Source organism: Coffea arabica, chromosome 3c, assembly GCF_036785885.1.
Source record: "Coffea arabica cultivar ET-39 chromosome 3c, Coffea Arabica ET-39 HiFi, whole genome shotgun sequence".
Classification (NCBI taxonomy): domain Eukaryota; kingdom Viridiplantae; phylum Streptophyta; class Magnoliopsida; order Gentianales; family Rubiaceae; genus Coffea; species Coffea arabica.
In genome coordinates this window covers 40,547,062-40,564,817 of record NC_092314.1, presented here as the reverse complement: position 1 = coordinate 40,564,817, position 17,756 = coordinate 40,547,062, and the positions used below count along the sequence as shown (strand labels likewise).

Genomic DNA, 17,756 nt, shown 5'->3' with positions numbered 1-17,756 from the left:
ATGCCAGGCAATAGAGCCCAAGAGGAGAAGAATTGCCTATTGACATTGTAATAGCTTCATTTCCTCCTTCATTACTCGCAGAGACAAATACTGGACTTTCCAAGATCAATGGAGTGGCAGTAGATGCACGTGGCTATAGCATTGAGGGAACCTTGGAGGGGGAGGCTAATCAACATGCCTTTAAATTAAAAAAATATGTTATATTACTGAATAATTGTAGACCTAAAAATCACATACCAAAGTTGTTTGTTAACACTATTGACCCTTGCTAATTCTTATGAGTTATGACAAACCACTACTATGCTTAGCAAAGAAACAAACTCGTAATAAACAACAAGGTAAACCTGACTTTACTAACTATGAATTGAAGACGAAATGGAAACCTTTACTAACTAAGGCTTGACTTTAACAAATACTCCCAAATTAAAGTGTGACTTTATCGCTTTAACAAAGATGCACAAATTAAATCTAAGAGCTGCAAAGTTTGGATATATACATAATGAAAAAATGAATAGCCCAAAATGACATGAATTCCACCTTTCATCAAAATTCTAGTATTTGGTATTGAATATTGATTAGCAATAGCTAGTGTTAATCTCAAATTCATTCGAGTTGTAAATCTCTCCAAAAAACGAAGAAAACAGGTGCCCAACATTACCAACTAAAACTACATTGTTGCTTTTTAAGGACAACAAGCAAAGATTCTTAAGCATTGTGACATGTCAGATTGTTTTGGACAGTGATTATATATACTCAAGAACAATGACAATAGCCCAGCAATGTAAGCTTTTACACAACCATGACTCAAATTCTCAAAAGCTGTCACTGTTTAAATTTCTTTTTCTTCGTCTTCCAAACAAGAAAGCAAGAAGGCAGCGTGAATTATGTGATATTCTCAAGGAAAAAAAAAGTAGCAAGGCAGTTTCATTCATTCACTTGCCCACTCCAGCGGCGTTGCCTCTATTGCGCCAATGTAGGAGTCCAGTGTCCAACAAATTGAGCTATCCTCCTACATTTTCCTAAATTTTTATTACTTCCCCAATCACAAGACAGCAACCCAGCTCTCATCTGTGCTCTGAAATACCTTCACAATTGCAAATCCTAATTTTGGTGTTAGGGTTTTAGGTTTAACAAATTCTCCCTAAATTAGCAAAAATGGATTTGTAATTAACATGTTTCATACACAAGTACAATAGAATTACCTCAAATAATAGCAATGCAACTGATGAAACTTTACATTATCATCTGCAACCTCCACTGCTTCACCTCACTAATTTCGGCTCCTCCTAATATTCATCCCCTTCAGATTGAAGTCAATGCCATTTACCGTTACCGTCTAATGAAGCTTAAGCTCATGGTCGTGGAAGATATCAATCGAGTTAGGGTGGAGCTCTAGTAGGTGATGAGCTTCATCCAATCTCCATGTTGAAGAGGGACTACGGGAGGAAGAAGTTTCTTCAAGACTTCTTATTTTGTGACATTTCTTTTCTTTGGTCCCCAGGGGCGGAGCCAGAAAAAAATCTTAGTGGGGGCACAAATAATACTAAAATTTTTTATCTACTCTTTTTTTAATTTTTTGAGCAAAAAATAAATAAATTCACTAACAAGTACAATTGATATGTATATTCCATGAAAAACGTAAAAAGACAAACTCAAAATTATTAATGTAATAATAATTTTATTTAAAAATTTCTTTTATTGTCATTTTTTGCACCTTCATTATCCTTGGCTTCTTCTTTATTAGATGGCTCTTTTTCCATTGATTTCCTCTTGAAATATCTCTCCATAGCTAAAGAAATTAAAATCAATATATAAGATACTAATCCAATTAAAATATTAAATGTACAATAAAATCTAATAATCTATCCAAGAACTATTTTACAAGTTAAAGTTATTTATTAAATCATTAATCACAACATATCATTACTATATCAAATCACAACTTATTCATTCATTACTATATCAAATCATTAATCAGAATATATGAACATAATCAAGTTAATTAGACAAAAGGATCCATATAAGAATAATTTAAAAGTTAAAATATATGTCAAATGGCCCTCTATTCATCATTACATTAACTCCAAATAAGAAACTAATCAAGGAAAATAAAAAATAAATTATAAATTATAAATCTATAAAATCACCATTTCACAAGTTAAAATATTTATCAAATATCAAATAACCCATTTATTAGTTATTACATTAACTAATCAATTTTCAAATTTCTCTAAAACAGTAATAATCTCATGCTCTAGAAATATATTTGCAAACAAATTTAAAATAATAATAATAATAAGTAATTGTTTAGAACCTGATTTTAATGGTCTCCCAAAATTGGTGAAAAGAGTTGCAAATCAGTGGCACTGTGGCAGACTCAGGTCCCTTTACTTCCTTTGTGCCCCATATCACGTTATTTAATTGGAAAGAAGTCAGCTTCAAGGACTGGTTTCTTGCGGTTGAACTGAAGAAAGCAGGTCTTGGTTTTCAAAAAGCCTACTCCTTTAATGGAACACTGTTTGAAGTAGTCAACAACACCATTTTCATGACAGGAAAACCAGGATCGGACTATTTGATGGGAGAGACCATTTTCAGTGGGGACAACCAAGAGGCAAAAGAGGAAAAGAAAATTGGGGAATGGGGACAAAGGAAGTAAATGATTAATGTTGATTGGATGAAGTAATAAAAAGAAAGAGTAGTTAGTTGGGTGTGGAAGAAGAGGAGTCGTGGGTTATGAAGTGAAATGGGGACCACAGGAGTAAAGGAAACTTGGAGAGTGGGGACCAAAAGTAATGACTGATATAATTGATATCTGGTCCTTAGAGGAGGAAAGTGAATGATATAAATTTTGTGACCCATTCTTTCATATTTTTTTAAAAAAATTCTGGGGGCACCATTAAAATTGTATCAAAATTATAGGAGTATTATAGGAATTTAAGGAGGGCAGTGGGGGCCCGTGCCCCCAGTGCCCCCACTGTAAATCCGCCCCTGTATTAAACTGCTACACTGCTGAACCTGTTGGCTTCATCCGAGAAAGAAAACATAAGAAATCTTGGCTATTTCTTGCAAATCATAGCTTCTAAACTAGTGTATTAAGTTGTAAAATATCATAAGTCCCTTAACCTCAGCAAGTAAGACCGAAATAACCTGAACCCAATGTGAGTAAAGCAGAGCTCTTGAACCCGACTGATTGCAGGTTGATGTCCGAGAGAATGAAGCAGAATGTGCTTCTGACCGTCCACTTTTGACCTTGAAAATGCAAGAACTAGATATTGATGTCTTTATAGGAAATGTAGGTCTATGTCTTAGCTTCGAAACGCTATAACATTTGCCTCAATTCGATGAGTGTAGCTTCACTTGTGATCAAAACCTCAGAGGATGGCAAAGCTGCCCTTCTCGTTGCCTTTCTCTTGTTTCCCGAATGCAACTTGCTTTGATGCTGGCATTGAGCAAACCAAATTTTGAACAGCAATTCTGCTAATTCCAACTTTGTAAGCTTACATAAATGATAGTTACGGTTGCTCTGAGATTTAATGACTATATCTAGTTCTACGAGTAGAGTTAAACTAAGGTAAATGAGAGGAAAACTCGTATTATATACATAAATTGCCTTTTAATTACTTAATCTTGTCTTCATGAATATTTTAAAGATTATAAAATTTGAGGGGTTGGTGTAATGGAATTAAATTTGATTTCCAAATAACCTAAAGTTTAACTAGTTAAAAGGAACCAATGGAATATTCGCAAGCCTTAATCTTAGAATCTTCAGTGGAAAATGATTTAATCCTAAAATAAATATTTTATAAATTATTAACTTGAAAAATATGTATATTTCTTGATTAAAACAATAAAGTCAATAAGTTTCAAAATAAAATGATAAATGAATATTAAACATGTTATATTTTGTATTTTAAAGTCAAACTTGATTTTAATAGTTCAAATGGTAAGGTAAGAACAATAAGTGAACATCTACAAATTATGTATTTACTTTAAAATTATTAACTTGCTTCAGGAAGTAGCTGTGAGCCAGGAAGCCACCCTGAAGCCTGAGAGTAGTTATTTGAATATTTAGTGAGTGTTGCCGAACTATATGCTTAACTGTTTATGTTCTTAAATGAAATTATGTGATAAATGTATGTACTATGGATATTGCTAGTGAATCCTTGTAATGTGTAAATCAATTGTCCATCGCCTTCTAAGTCGGGGATGTACTATATCGCACACGGCTTAGTTGAACTTGAAGGTTGATAATTGATCAAATGATATTATATATGTGCATGAATGTAAGCCGCATTAGGTGAACTGGGCCCAAAATCCTTTGTTCAACGGGCTATTCGAGCCAGCAAAAGGCTTTGTCGGATAGAACGGAAGCTCTGGATAAATGTTTCGGTATACTCGAGTATTACCTAGAAGTTGGTGGATTATCGAACTGATCACTGAATTGAGGGGATCGTTTATTAGTTTTGGAGGATATAAGGGAATGAATTGGCGGAATGTACAATGATGTTGAAATGACTCTCAGGAGTAGTTTGTATCCTTTGAAAGTGTTTGAATAGTGAAATGTGCATTACTTGCTTAATTGTACTATTTCAAGTGTTTGTTAAATGTTACTTCCTTGGTAAACCTCACTAAACTTTAACTCAACCGTTTAGTTTGTTTTCCTTATAGGAATTGGTGGTCAGGGTTTGAACGGGGGATCTTAGCAAGTTAGCGTAAAGACTTTTGTGTATGTGCACCCCTTTAATATCCTATTAAGGGTTGAAGCTTTTGTATTAAACTAGGTATTGTGAAAGACTTGAACGGTTGGGTTTTGTCTTATCAGATGTTATCTTTGAAGTTAATGTAAATATTTGTGAGAGTTATCTAACTGGTATCTCTGAAGTTAATGTGACATTAGTGAATCCTGAAGAGAGTTAGGCAGGCAATCCGCTAACTTTTAGGATACGCCCTAGAAGAAGGTGAGTCATCACACTCCTTGAAATTCGTCGAAGTCATCCCATGCCTCTAACATTTTATTTCTTTTAGGCATATGAAATTGACCATCTCCTTCACTTACCATTCCTTTTGAGCATTATTGTCCCGGGTTGTCGCTTGTCCTCTATTGGTATTCAAAGTACCACTTTCATTTCCAGGAGCAATAGCTTCATTTCCCTTTTTTTTTTAGTAAAATAAATTGCTATTATTCATCAAAATAATTATTCATTCCATAATAACTCAGAATCATCACGCAAAGATCACACAATTCCAAGGCTTCTTATAATTCAATAGGCTATGCAATAGCAATTAACGTAGGGTGAATCACTAGAAGGCTTTTTGCAAACGCCTCCATCAGCGTATTTTTCTTACTTACAAATTGCAATACACTCTGGAATTGTTGTGCATCGACCCTGGTATATCAGCCATGTCTCATTTGTTACATTGGACATGGCAATTGCTGGACTAGAAAGCAAACCATAGCAAAGCAATCCCATGAGAATGGATGCTCTAAAGATGATACCCATAGTCATTCTTGCAGTTGTTTGGTACGTGAATGCCAGGCAATAGAGCCCAAGAGGAGAAGAATTGCCTATTGACATTGTAATAGCTTCATTTCCTCCTTCATTACTCGCAGAGACAAATACTGGACTTTCCAAGATCAATGGAGTGGCAGTAGATGCACGTGGCTATAGCATTGAGGGAACCTTGGAGGGGGAGGCTAATCAACATGCCTTTAAATTAAAAAAATATGTTATATTACTGAATAATTGTAGACCTAAAAATCACATACCAAAGTTGTTTGTTAACACTATTGACCCTTGCTAATTCTTATGAGTTATGACAAACCACTACTATGCTTAGCAAAGAAACAAACTCGTAATAAACAACAAGGTAAACCTGACTTTACTAACTATGAATTGAAGACGAAATGGAAACCTTTACTAACTAAGGCTTGACTTTAACAAATACTCCCAAATTAAAGTGTGACTTTATCGCTTTAACAAAGATGCACAAATTAAATCTAAGAGCTGCAAAGTTTGGATATATACATAATGAAAAAATGAATAGCCCAAAATGACATGAATTCCACCTTTCATCAAAATTCTAGTATTTGGTATTGAATATTGATTAACCCATACGAAACTGAAGCAATAGTCGCTGCCATTGTCTCGGTAATTGGGAGAATTCAATTCGCTTCAAATAATGAAAGGAAACGAAAACTGCGTAGAATGGTTAAATCTTCTATCTAATTCGTACTTTGCGGCTACCTCTTCTCCCAAGAGCTTAGAGTCTTAATCAAACTTTGACTTCCACTTCTTCTTTTTCTCTATTCAGCCGCCCCAGACAACACAAATAACCAACTTACAAAGTTGATTTCCTTCCTCTGCTGAAACTCAAATAACTAACTAACAGAATAGTTACGGCTCCCATGTTGCACTTCCAAACACAAGCAGGTGTCGCATGTCTTTCCTGAACTTTCTCGACATGTTAAGGCCTGAGTTGACGTGACCACGTCAAGCAGTATTTATAGTGTGAAATTTGCACCTATTTACCATATTTTGCTCCAACTCCTTGCAATAAGTACAAATGCCACAAATGAGTAGAATCTGACAATTAATATGCATTTAGTGAAGTAATAAGGGAAATTAATTATAAAATAAATGATAAAATCCATGTCGCTTTCATATCTTACTAATACCACTTAAGCAATAGCAAAATTAATTGAAAATTTAAAAAAAGGTAAGGGATTAGATGGTAATTAGTAGATTAGGTAGGTGAGATGGGAGATTGTAGCCAATTTGAATGCAACTACCAGTTCACAAAGCATAGAATAAGATATTTAGGCTCATTAAATCCTTGGATTAGGGTCTATACCTCAAATGGTTAGCAACTTACCAATTTGCATTAGACTTCAGGATCTCATCAGTTTGTGTTCAACTAACTTGTTTTTATGTACTATTTTTAAATGAAATACAGGGCAAATTGAACACACACTCATTTTTGGTGAGTTCTGATTAAATTAATAGAGTCAAGTGATGTTTATAATTTGAAGTGATTTCATCATATTATTTTCAAAATATAGTTTCTTTGAGCTACGGCTAGAAAACGTGCCCAAAAAACTTAATCGTAATGGCGGCTAATTGATGTCCTATTACCATTCATGACTTGCATACTTTTGGCAATTAGAAATGTACTACATGAATGGCCAAATCTATGTATGGTTTCAATCAATTTTGTTTTGACAAGATACTTTCGTGCACGTGTATATGGTTGTTCATGAAACTATCTAGCCAATTCCAATATTATATAGTGTTCGTGCTAAATCTCTTTGTCAATAAGTTTAATTAAAATTATAAACATATACTATTACCCCTTCTTTCTTTTTGAATGATTAGTTCGCTACCGTAAATAAAAGTGTTTTGAATGATTTATCGATATATGTTTCTTGATCTTTTGATTTGTCTAATATCTCCAAAATTATAGAAGTGTTAGCGTGAGCGTAAAATTGAGTATCATGGATATATACAATATTCCAATATAACGAGGTTTACAATTTGGTACAATTTGAACTTTATTAGCCTCTTCTTCCTTGTCTTCTCTTTTTCTTTTGTATCCAATTGAAAGCATTGAGTGGTCTTTTGTTCGAATACTAATGCTGACACTACTACAAACACTAATCAACAATATTTGACAGTTGATTGCTAATCTCCCGTTGAAATACAAATACTAGTTAATACTTATCATCAATACACGATAGTTTTATATCCATTATTGTTTCATTGATATCGGGGAAATTTTATCAAAGAAGAAGAAACCGTAGTTGAATTTGTTCATAATTCTTGCTCCTGTGTTCGGTAAGGAGTCTCTTAATTTATAAGTAATATTTTAATTTGTATCTTTATATGTTTTTCAAGAAGTTAATTCCAAAGGACAATTGCTATTACTAATGTATACTAGATACCCTGGTTATTTCGACTACTGGAATTAATGATGCATACATGCAAAATTACAAACCTTATTGGACAGTGATTCCATGAAATCTTTAGGTGAAACTAGAAATCAGGTAATTGCTAGTTGGAATTGTAGACTTTTTATACATAATATGTTTTCTTTTTATCCTTTTTTAGAAAAATATTGTAATTGGGAAATCAATGTCCGATTGCTGACGTCTTCACAATTTTCAAAGTCTGATCACCTTTGCATGTTCTCATTGTCCATATTTACATTTTTTACTTTAATTTCCATTTATTTTTTAGTTTTTTAGTGATTAGTTGTTTTTTCTTTAATTTTTCATATTCTATTTTGGGTTTTTCTCCTTTTTTTTATTCTGGTATATTGTGTTATGTTACTTGATGATGATGATGATTCAGTAAAGTTCAAATTTTTCTATTTGAATTGGATATATATTTTTTAATTTTCTAATGACGATTATACATATTGTCAATCTTTGGTGTTATTCATTTGGATACCTCAAATTTTAATAGATAAATTCAAAAGAATTAATTTTTTTGTTATAACAATTTTAGGTCCCATTTTAAGATAGAAAAGAATTATTTCTTTTTTTTTGTGACAATTTTATGTCCCATTTAACCATATAAGAGAGGAAATTTTTAATGAAAATAAATTTGGGATGTTAAATTTAGACAAAAACATAATAAGAGTGAAGTCTGATGATTCTCTTAGTGAAGGATGCCTGTACAAGATAGGTATTTTGGAGATATTAGTCTTTTTTTTTGTCAAACCTCATACTTTCACTTCATTTCATAACTTGATACTACAAGACTTAGATACATCAGAATTGCTTCCTCTGTATTCATTTTGTGCTCTCTCATGGAGCCACATGGGAAAACACACTTCCCATTCAACATTTTTTGTTAGCTCTACTGCAAACTTAGCTAAGCTATGTGCACAACCATTCCCAGTTCTATGAACAAAGGAGAAAGTACATTGTTCAAACAAACATCTCATATTAGCAATGTCCTCAAGGATGATGGCTATCCTGGTTTGCTGCTTATCTTCCTTGTTAATCATGTCCACCACCTCTTTGCAGTCCGACTGGAGATATTAGTCTATGTCTGCTTATCTGTGTGAGATCAATGGAGGCTGTTTTGTTAATATTATTCTTGTTTTGTGCAGCAGCAATACACACGGTTAAAAAAATTATAGGTTTATTTTCCACCTTAGAGTGTTAGTTATAATGCTCATGCAATTAGCTAGTAGATTAGTACTATCAATGATCTATCTGCCTACAAATGGCCATATGATATGGATTTCTCTATTATCTCACTGCATTTATGCATTCATTGTTATTAAACTGAATTTTATATTAGTACTTGCTCAAAAATTATAAAGATAAAATTCAGTTAGAATACCACTAAGGAGCAAAGAAGCAAATAATAGTTAAATCCTCAACATCTGGCATATAAAATTGATAACAAGAAATTTGTAAGTTCATTCCAAGTTAATTGCATAACATAGTTTAATTATATCTAAAATGTTCTGATGAACATATGAAAAAAAATCATGTCGTCTTCAAATCTTACTAATACAACTTAAGCAGTGGCAAAATTACTCGAAAATTAAAAAGATGTAAGAAATTAGGTGGTAATCAGCAGATCAGGTAGGCGAAATGGAAGACTGTAGCCATTTTGGATGCAGCTATCAGTTCACACACCATAAAACAACACATTTAGGTTGGTTAACATCCTTGGATTAGGGTCTATATCTCAAATGGTTAATAACTTACTAGTTTTTATTAGACTTTAAGATCTCATTCTGAGTTTTAACAAGAATTACACTTATTTTCTGGTTTTATTGTATGTTGGGGTACAACAATCAAGTTTTGCAGTTACATCTGACAAGACCAAGCTAACTTCAAGAAAAGTTATAAAATTATAGAGGATCTAATTTACGATGTGTCATAGGAAATGCCAACGGATGGGTTGGACTAACCTATCTTTGCATACGGTCGGAGTAAAGGATGATTGGATGGACACTGAAGATTATAGCTTTTATTGCAACTGTAGCTTTTGCATTCGTTGTTAAAGCTAATGTTGTCCTGTTATTTGGTGCATCCTTGTTGTTTCTGCAATCTCTAATGCTGTCCTGTTTGTTGGAGGTAAAGTTGCTGAGAGTCCACAAATGACACGCGAGTTCTAACAAACAGCTGAAGAAACTTCTGGACATTATCCTTCGCTGTGCATGTTCCCTTGTTCCAAATCATGGTATTGACCAGAAGCTTGATTTGATTAATCCTACTTGTGAGAAGGGAACACAATGGCAAAGCCTACAGCTCTAATTTACTGACACCATGAAGTAATGTCTCAAGTTAAACCAGCTTGGCCACTCAATTTTCAGTTTTCTTCCCAAAGTTCGACTAGAAAAACTATAGTTATTGAACCCGGTCCGAAAGGGAGCTGACGAAAGATGTGGGTGAATGAGTTACTGGTTCAACCAGTGAGTGAGTGGTTTAACCGGTGAGTCACTAAATATATTTAAATATTATATTTCATAATTTTTGATATAGTTAAAACTATAATAAATTATGTCATAGTAAATGCTGAATTTGCCTAATTTATTATAGAATCATTAATTCTTATAAAAATTAATAAAACCTAAATTCAATTAGTAATCTATCAAAGTTCAAGTATAAAATTTTATTTAAGTGTAATTATCGGGTTTATTTATGAATTTTAGGTGCAAAAGATTATTAGACATGAATTGTGTGTAAAAAATTATTATGATAGTTATTAAACGATATTAGAATGAATTGTGTGATATGTTATGTTTTATATTCGTTTCATAATTTATAGAGTTTGGGGAGTAATAAAATTTATTAAAAGATTCCAAATAAATTTTATTTTTAAAAAATAAAATAAGGATAAAAGTCTAATAGATAATATAAAAAAGACTAAACAATCAACAAATGAGTTGTTGCTGTAGTGGTAATTGCATTTGCATATATACAAGAAGTTTGGGTTCAAATCTTCACATCTAAAAATTTTTAACATGTAAACTGGGTTCCCTATAAAATCGAATGGTTCACCGGATTGACCGATTAAACCGTCGATCCGTTAAAAAGTCAACGGTTCACTTGTAGGAATGTTTGAATCAAAAAATTTGGCCTGGTTCAATGACCAGTTCACAGACTTGACGAGTCGAACCACCAGATCAAATTGGGTTTAATAACTATGAGAAAAACTCCAAGTCTATTGCAAACTACATGTGCTCGACATACATAAATAATCTAACAAGAAACTAATTCTGGAATTGGGCTTAGACATGCTTCCTGAGGTTGTAGAGCTTAGCCCGAGATTTAACTGATTCAGCCTTCAGTTAAAACTTAAAACAAAATACAGTTCAGTTCCCGATTTGATAAGTTTGCTGAATCGAAAATGTACAAGAGATGTCAATGGAAGCCCTCGCTTGCGGCAATGTTTGTTTTTCTTGGTTTTTTGCCCTTTTTTTTTCTGCTAGTAATTAATTCTCGTTCTTTTTCACTCCCTCATTTTCAGTAAACTTTGATCAATTTAATTGATTCCTAACCCCTATTGCGTATATGCTTGTACCAAGTATGTCTTTCCTAATAATTATTCTTTTGTATTAATATTTTTTCCGATGTTTTTTTCCTTTGAAGGTAAATGCACTAGTGACTAAGTAGCTTACAAGAGAAGTACAAGATATAAGGTGCCTTGCTTCCATCTAGAAAAACATGCAACCTATCTAGTTTACAAGTCTGCTACTACGATTATGCTTGCATCTCCTTTCTACTGATGCAGCGCCAGCACTATTTGGATACATATGAGAAGTTGGATTTTCCTTCCCCTCTACTAATTCTTTGATTAATCTCACCAGCAAGCATTTCAATCCATAAACCATGAAAATTCATATGCCTTCTTGGAAAATCTAGTCTCAACCTCCTCCTTAATAAGAGCTTCTGCATAGAACTTATAACGCCAGTGCGGTACAACCTGGGAAGGACCATTACTGCTATACCTATTAATTTCGCCAAACCATCAACAGTTGGCTTGAATGTACTAAGAGGAGGTGAAGGCCACCAGATCACAATTTCTCTATGATGGAGCAAATTGAGAACATGACAATGGCACACCATTGATGAAAATAAACCGTTCGTCTACCATGGAGCCGCGCTTGGTCAATGGTAAATGAACAGATAGCATAAATCAGGCAGCCTAACATAGTAAAAGGAAGGTTGATATTCGCCTGGTCTTATATGCACATTTAATAGCATCCCAGCAAATTCTGCTGGAAATGACACGCACCACCTCCCCACTTTGCTGTCAATGCATCATAGTACAATCGCCATCAGTCAATGTCAAACTAGCTAGATCCTGCACTACTAGAAGAGGGAAAAAATCGCAAATGTGTAAATCATGATGCTGGAAGACAAGAAATGGTCATTTGTTTCTTCAGCCCAAAAGAATTGAGATTTTGACATCTGCACAATTCCAGAAGACATAGTTCGTGATACCTATGAAAACAACATGTTACACTTTTCAGATGCGAGTCTTTTAGCCGATGAAACTTGTTTTCTCAGACAGAAGAATCTAAGTTAGCCAAGTAGTCAGGGACTTCCCCCGCTATTTGGTTGAGGGTTCAAATTTTGGACTCAACAATTGGGAGTGGGAAGGGTGGGAGGTTAAAAAAAATGGTTTGGCCTGGAAAAATAACATTATCTTACTTTTTACCACTAGCATTGCAGTTGCCTTGACGTGTATTATGGTCTGCAGTCTGCACTCACTAAAGAAAGGGTCGAAACCGAAAAACCGAAAAACCGAAAAAACAAAATAATGATAATCATAATAAGATTATAAGAATTAGAAACTTCATTTTGTTTATTCTTTGTTTTATAAGAGAACCTCCTCAGTTGAATTCTATTTTACCTCCGTCCTTAGCTAACATGGAGCTGAGAAAAGCGCTGAAATCAGCTCAAATGATGTGAATATTCGTTCGGAAAAATGGAATAACTGATTGTTGATTCGCTAAAAGAGGAAAAGTGTAAGTTTTAAGTTCTACAAAAGATGTCAGTATCAGTATCAAATGAGGAAGATGAACTGAGGTGACTGTGTTTCACAAGACGGATACTACTGTACTACTTACACCTGTTATGCCTTTCACTACTTCCTTAAGCTGATTTGAGCCAAACCAAAAAAAAAAATTTTTAAATTCTAAATTCAAGACTCTATGAAAGTGCTATATACGTGGCCTCAATTCATTGATTTGAAGACAAATGATGAATCAATATGAAATTCATTTATTTGGGTTATCATAGATTATTTATAGTTGGAATTTCAATCAATGTGAAGCCTAAAGTTTTTGTACTCCAATTTTAAAAAGTGAAGGGTGGGGGGGGGGGGGGGGGGGGGGACAGCCACACATGTGTGATTGTGAATGAAGATAAGCAATAAAGAGAGAATTAATTTGGAGGATGAGGAATAAGAAAAAAAAAAAAAAAGAGCTTCAAAAACAAAAGACAGATTGATTCTAGTGAATGTGGTTTGATGTAAAAGGAAAGTTGGTCTCGTGACTCTTTGTTGTTTGGTAGCATCTTGTGGTCATGGAAGTCGGAATTGTGTAGTACATGCAGACAACAGATTAAGCCTTTCACGGGTGCATGTATCGATCCATAATAGTGCCCTAAAGCAATTATACAATCCTGTGAACCCAAGAGATACTAATTGCAAATAATTTCATAAAACTAACATAATCAGTCCATAATCAGATCTACGATAACTCCCATAAATAATAATCATAGTTGTCGTGATTTGTGAACCCCCAAGATACTACATCAACAATGTCATTAGATTAACATGTATAATAATTAGTTAATAATAAACATCCCCAGAAAAAGAGGTCAATTAAAAACACAAAACTATGCATAACTTCAGTTCTCACCTAAGCCATGTTCGTAGGTATAAGTGAACCTTGAGCTAAACATGTTACTTATAAACAACTTTTTTTTTTTTTTTTCCAGTGTAAGCGGGAGGACTCGAATCCGAAACCTCTTACTTACACTCCCTACCCCTGTACCACCCAACCCAACCCTTCCCAAAAACAACTTAAAAACAACTTAGTATAAGATAACCATGTTTTCAAATAACAAAATTTTTTTTGGTTTTTTGTTTGTTTGTTTGTTTTTTTTTGTTTTTGGGGGGGGGGGGGGGGGGAGCAACTGTTCAAGACTGTGTCTAGTTTTGTAACACAGAAGTAGGAGTAAACCCATAGTTGAGAAATGACATTTGCCCTGTGTATTAGTAATATAACATCCATAGAAGTTACCATATATTAGGAACTGAATATCTATCCGTTTGGGCTGTATTCTTTAAGAGTTTTTTTTTTTCTTTTTGCTGAAAAATATCTATAGTGCTTTAATAAGGTGTGACATATGTGAAATACAGAGGTAGCAAGAGAATATTTTTTATTATTAAAAAAAAAAGAACATTAAAAAAGCTCAAAAAGAGAATATTTTTTAATAAGGTGTGACATATGTTAAATATTTTTTTATTATTAAAAAAAAGATAATATTTTTAAAAAGCTCAAAAAAGTTTCGACAAAAAATAACAATCTAAATAGGACATTAACATTTCCTCTTGCTTGGTTTAGCCATTACAAATTGAACTTGAACGTTCTTAAACTTTTTAAACTGTCTATCTAAATAGTTATACTTAAGTTGGTAAACTTTTCCAAATCTGTTGGCTGACCATCAAATTGTGTATCATCATATTGTTTAATATATAAAACCGAATTCAGATCATACCTTTTTTTATTTAACTATTAGTAAACAAGATCTAGGTAGTTGAACAAATTTGCATATTGGAACTTGAATTTGGTGTCAGAACAGATGCATAAGTATAGATTTGTTCATTGTCTCTATGTCATTACATCTTATAAATTTGATGAAATCAGTAGGCTGAGAGCAAGATTTTGTAGGGCTACTGTTGTGAGGAGAGAACACCGTAAAATAGAGTTTCTGCCTAATATAATCCCTTTTGATGGGCAAGATTGTACTGCTGCCACGTAAAAGAAATGGAAAGGAAAATACTACCATGACTATTATTTGTTTCAATAATATTCAACCCTTAATTGGACACTGAAAATATTATTAACGAGATATATATCTTCTCACCTTTATATCTAGTATGAAGTATGAAAATATAAAAAAAAAAATTACAGAATTCTAAGTTAATTAAGGGTCGTTTTCATAAATGTTATGCTGTCTGTCGGCCAAAAAATGTAGTGATGTATGCAAAGGTTGTCCTAATTTGTCACGGGAAATGTAGCGGCTCGTTCTTAAGGCCCACTGATGGCAATTTTCTGTTTTTATCAGGAGTTCTTGAATTCGTTGCTCTTTTTTTTTTTTTTGAATTGAAGAAGAGGTTTCTACAATTAAAATAGATCTAAACTCTCAACTGAGTAGTTTTCTATGGGAAAAGGCTGCTTTGATTATACTTATTTTCATATATGAGTATATCAATTGTATCTAGGAAAGGATCGATTAAGTGGTATAGAGGCAGAGAGTATAAGTGAGATGTTCCGGATTCAAAACCTCTTTTTTTTTTTTTTTTGGCTAACCCCGACAACCGAGAGGGACGCTACCTCCACTATTATTGATAGTGGAAACCAGAGTACAGAAAGAAGATCAGAGTACAGAAGATCGAGAATTAGGAGTTTCGCACCTTCCTAAGGAAAGGCAACCCCATGCTGTCGAGTCTAACTCCTCCACGGGCCAGCCGCGACCAGTCACTCCAGTGCTCATAGAGCTGAACAGTTTGACGAGGGTGAGCTACCCCTACATTAGCCAAAACCTCTACTTACATCTTACCTAAAAACAAAGAAAGTACATCAGTTTTAGTCCTAATTTGTCACGGGAAATGTAGCGGCTCGTTCTTAAGGTCCACTCATGACAATTTTCGGTTTTTGTGAGGATTGAGGAGTTCTTGAATTCGTTGCTCTTTTTTTTTTTTCTTGAATTAAAGAAAAGATTTCTCCAATTAAAATAGGTCTAGACTCTCAAGTGAGTTGTTTTCTAGGGAACAAGGCTACGTTGATTATACTTATTTTTTGTCTCTGAAGATTCGGTGTCAACCTGTCTTCTTCAGGTGGTCCTTAAGAGCTGCAGTTTTCCATTTTTCTTAGTATAAGCTTTTCATTGTTCCTTCATTTTTGTTAATCCAGCCTTCTTCTTAATTCCCTTTTGGAAATTAAGTCCAAATAAGTTTTCACGAGGAGCACTTTCTACTTTTTAGGCAGCCTTTGCATGACAAGAATTTACTTCATTATCAAAGTAAGAGACGCTCGTGAAGTGACAAATTATTGTATTGGAATAAGCTCTAAGACAACTCACCTGTAGGTTAAAGCCACGTGCTTGCATGATAGTGGTTTTCATTATTTTATTTTATTTTCAAGAACATACAATGGACTTCATTACGTTTCAGCAAATATTTACAGATGTGCCCCCCATCAAATGGAAATTCTTTTGATCATATGCATCCTTTTTTAAGAAAGACAAACACAAAAAATTTCACATTCATCATGAAAAGGCATGTATGGAGTATGTTACCAGAGAGCATCAGCACCGAAGAGACAATTTGGACACATTATCAAGGTGGGTCGGCAGACATTGATCAGATTTCTTCTCCTCTGGCTCTTGTCACTTGAGTCTTGACTATGAAATTGTGCAACTGCAGAGTGCATCTTATGGTTGATGCCTGTGTTTTGAAACTCGGATCGGGTTGTGACTCGGTCGAGATTAGGGATTAATGGGATCGACCAGAGTTTGATCCATCTAAAAATAGAATGATGTCATTGTGATGTCATAATAAATGTATTTAATTTTAGAAATTAATAACTACATAAAATTTCTAAAAACGTATTAATATGTTTGATGTTTTTAAGATATATTACAAGAAAATAAAAATAAAGTAATATAATCAAGTAGGACTCTATATAATTTAAGGCGCATTCAACAAGTTTAGAATTAAATTGGTGGGCTTATTTGAAAAGTAGTACTAGAATTTCGGACTGTAGTTGTAAATTACAAAATATTTCTAGGTGTATTAACAGTTTTCTAACACTCTAGGGAACAAAACAGAATAAATAAATTATTAGGGCATTTAAAGCTATTAAATAATGAAACCTTAATCTTGTGTTTTCTTATTTCTCTACAACTCTAAGGTTCTATTTGATAAAACTGAATATGAATTCTGAAATCTGAATATTGAAATAGTTAATTTGCTGAATTTTAAGAAAGATGAAAACGATAAAATTATGACAGGGTAAAAAAAATGTGAGGAGTATGGAGAAACTATGACAGTCAGTAAATAGCTAGGGAGAACATAGAAGTATAAAATCGTTAGATAAAGAATATAATATTATTTAATTAGATAAGGATTTTCAACATAATTAACAAACAAAGGTAGATTTGGTAGATAATATAAAGTGATTGAAATAAATCGGTTGATTTTGATCAGAATTAAGCATTCAATTACAATTCTTGTATTGAAAAAAAATACACACAAATTTAGCAATGTTTAACAAGTTCGCCAAATCAATTTTTATTCATCAAACATCCAAAACTTCTGAATATCTGAAAAGGTTCAGCACTTTTTTATGTTATCAAAATAAACCCTAAGTCGTCAATAAATTTCTCTCAATAGAATCACAATCGTGCACACTCTCATACACATCCCCTGCAAAGGTATGAAATCTTATCTCTCTTATTTAATGTCTTCCTCTCCCCTTCTCTCTCTCTCTCTCAT

At 33.4% G+C, this 17,756-nt stretch overlaps 1 long non-coding RNA gene across 3 annotated transcripts; it reads right to left on the bottom strand.

The window, feature by feature from the left end:
• Positions 1 to 727: 727 nt before the first annotated feature.
• Positions 728 to 2,754, bottom strand: LOC113720831 (uncharacterized). Of its 3 annotated transcripts, none has more exons than XR_011841729.1 (3): positions 2,315 to 2,754; positions 1,203 to 1,789; positions 728 to 1,101 (listed from the first exon to the last, which is right to left on the bottom strand). It is a non-coding gene; the product is annotated as an uncharacterized lncRNA (long non-coding RNA). The 3 variants fall into 3 exon arrangements; XR_011841730.1 differs by having other exon boundaries at positions 1,203 to 1,488; positions 2,315 to 2,728; XR_003455538.2 differs by lacking the exon at positions 2,315 to 2,754 and having other exon boundaries at positions 1,203 to 2,302.
• Positions 2,755 to 17,756: the final 15,002 nt, after the last annotated feature.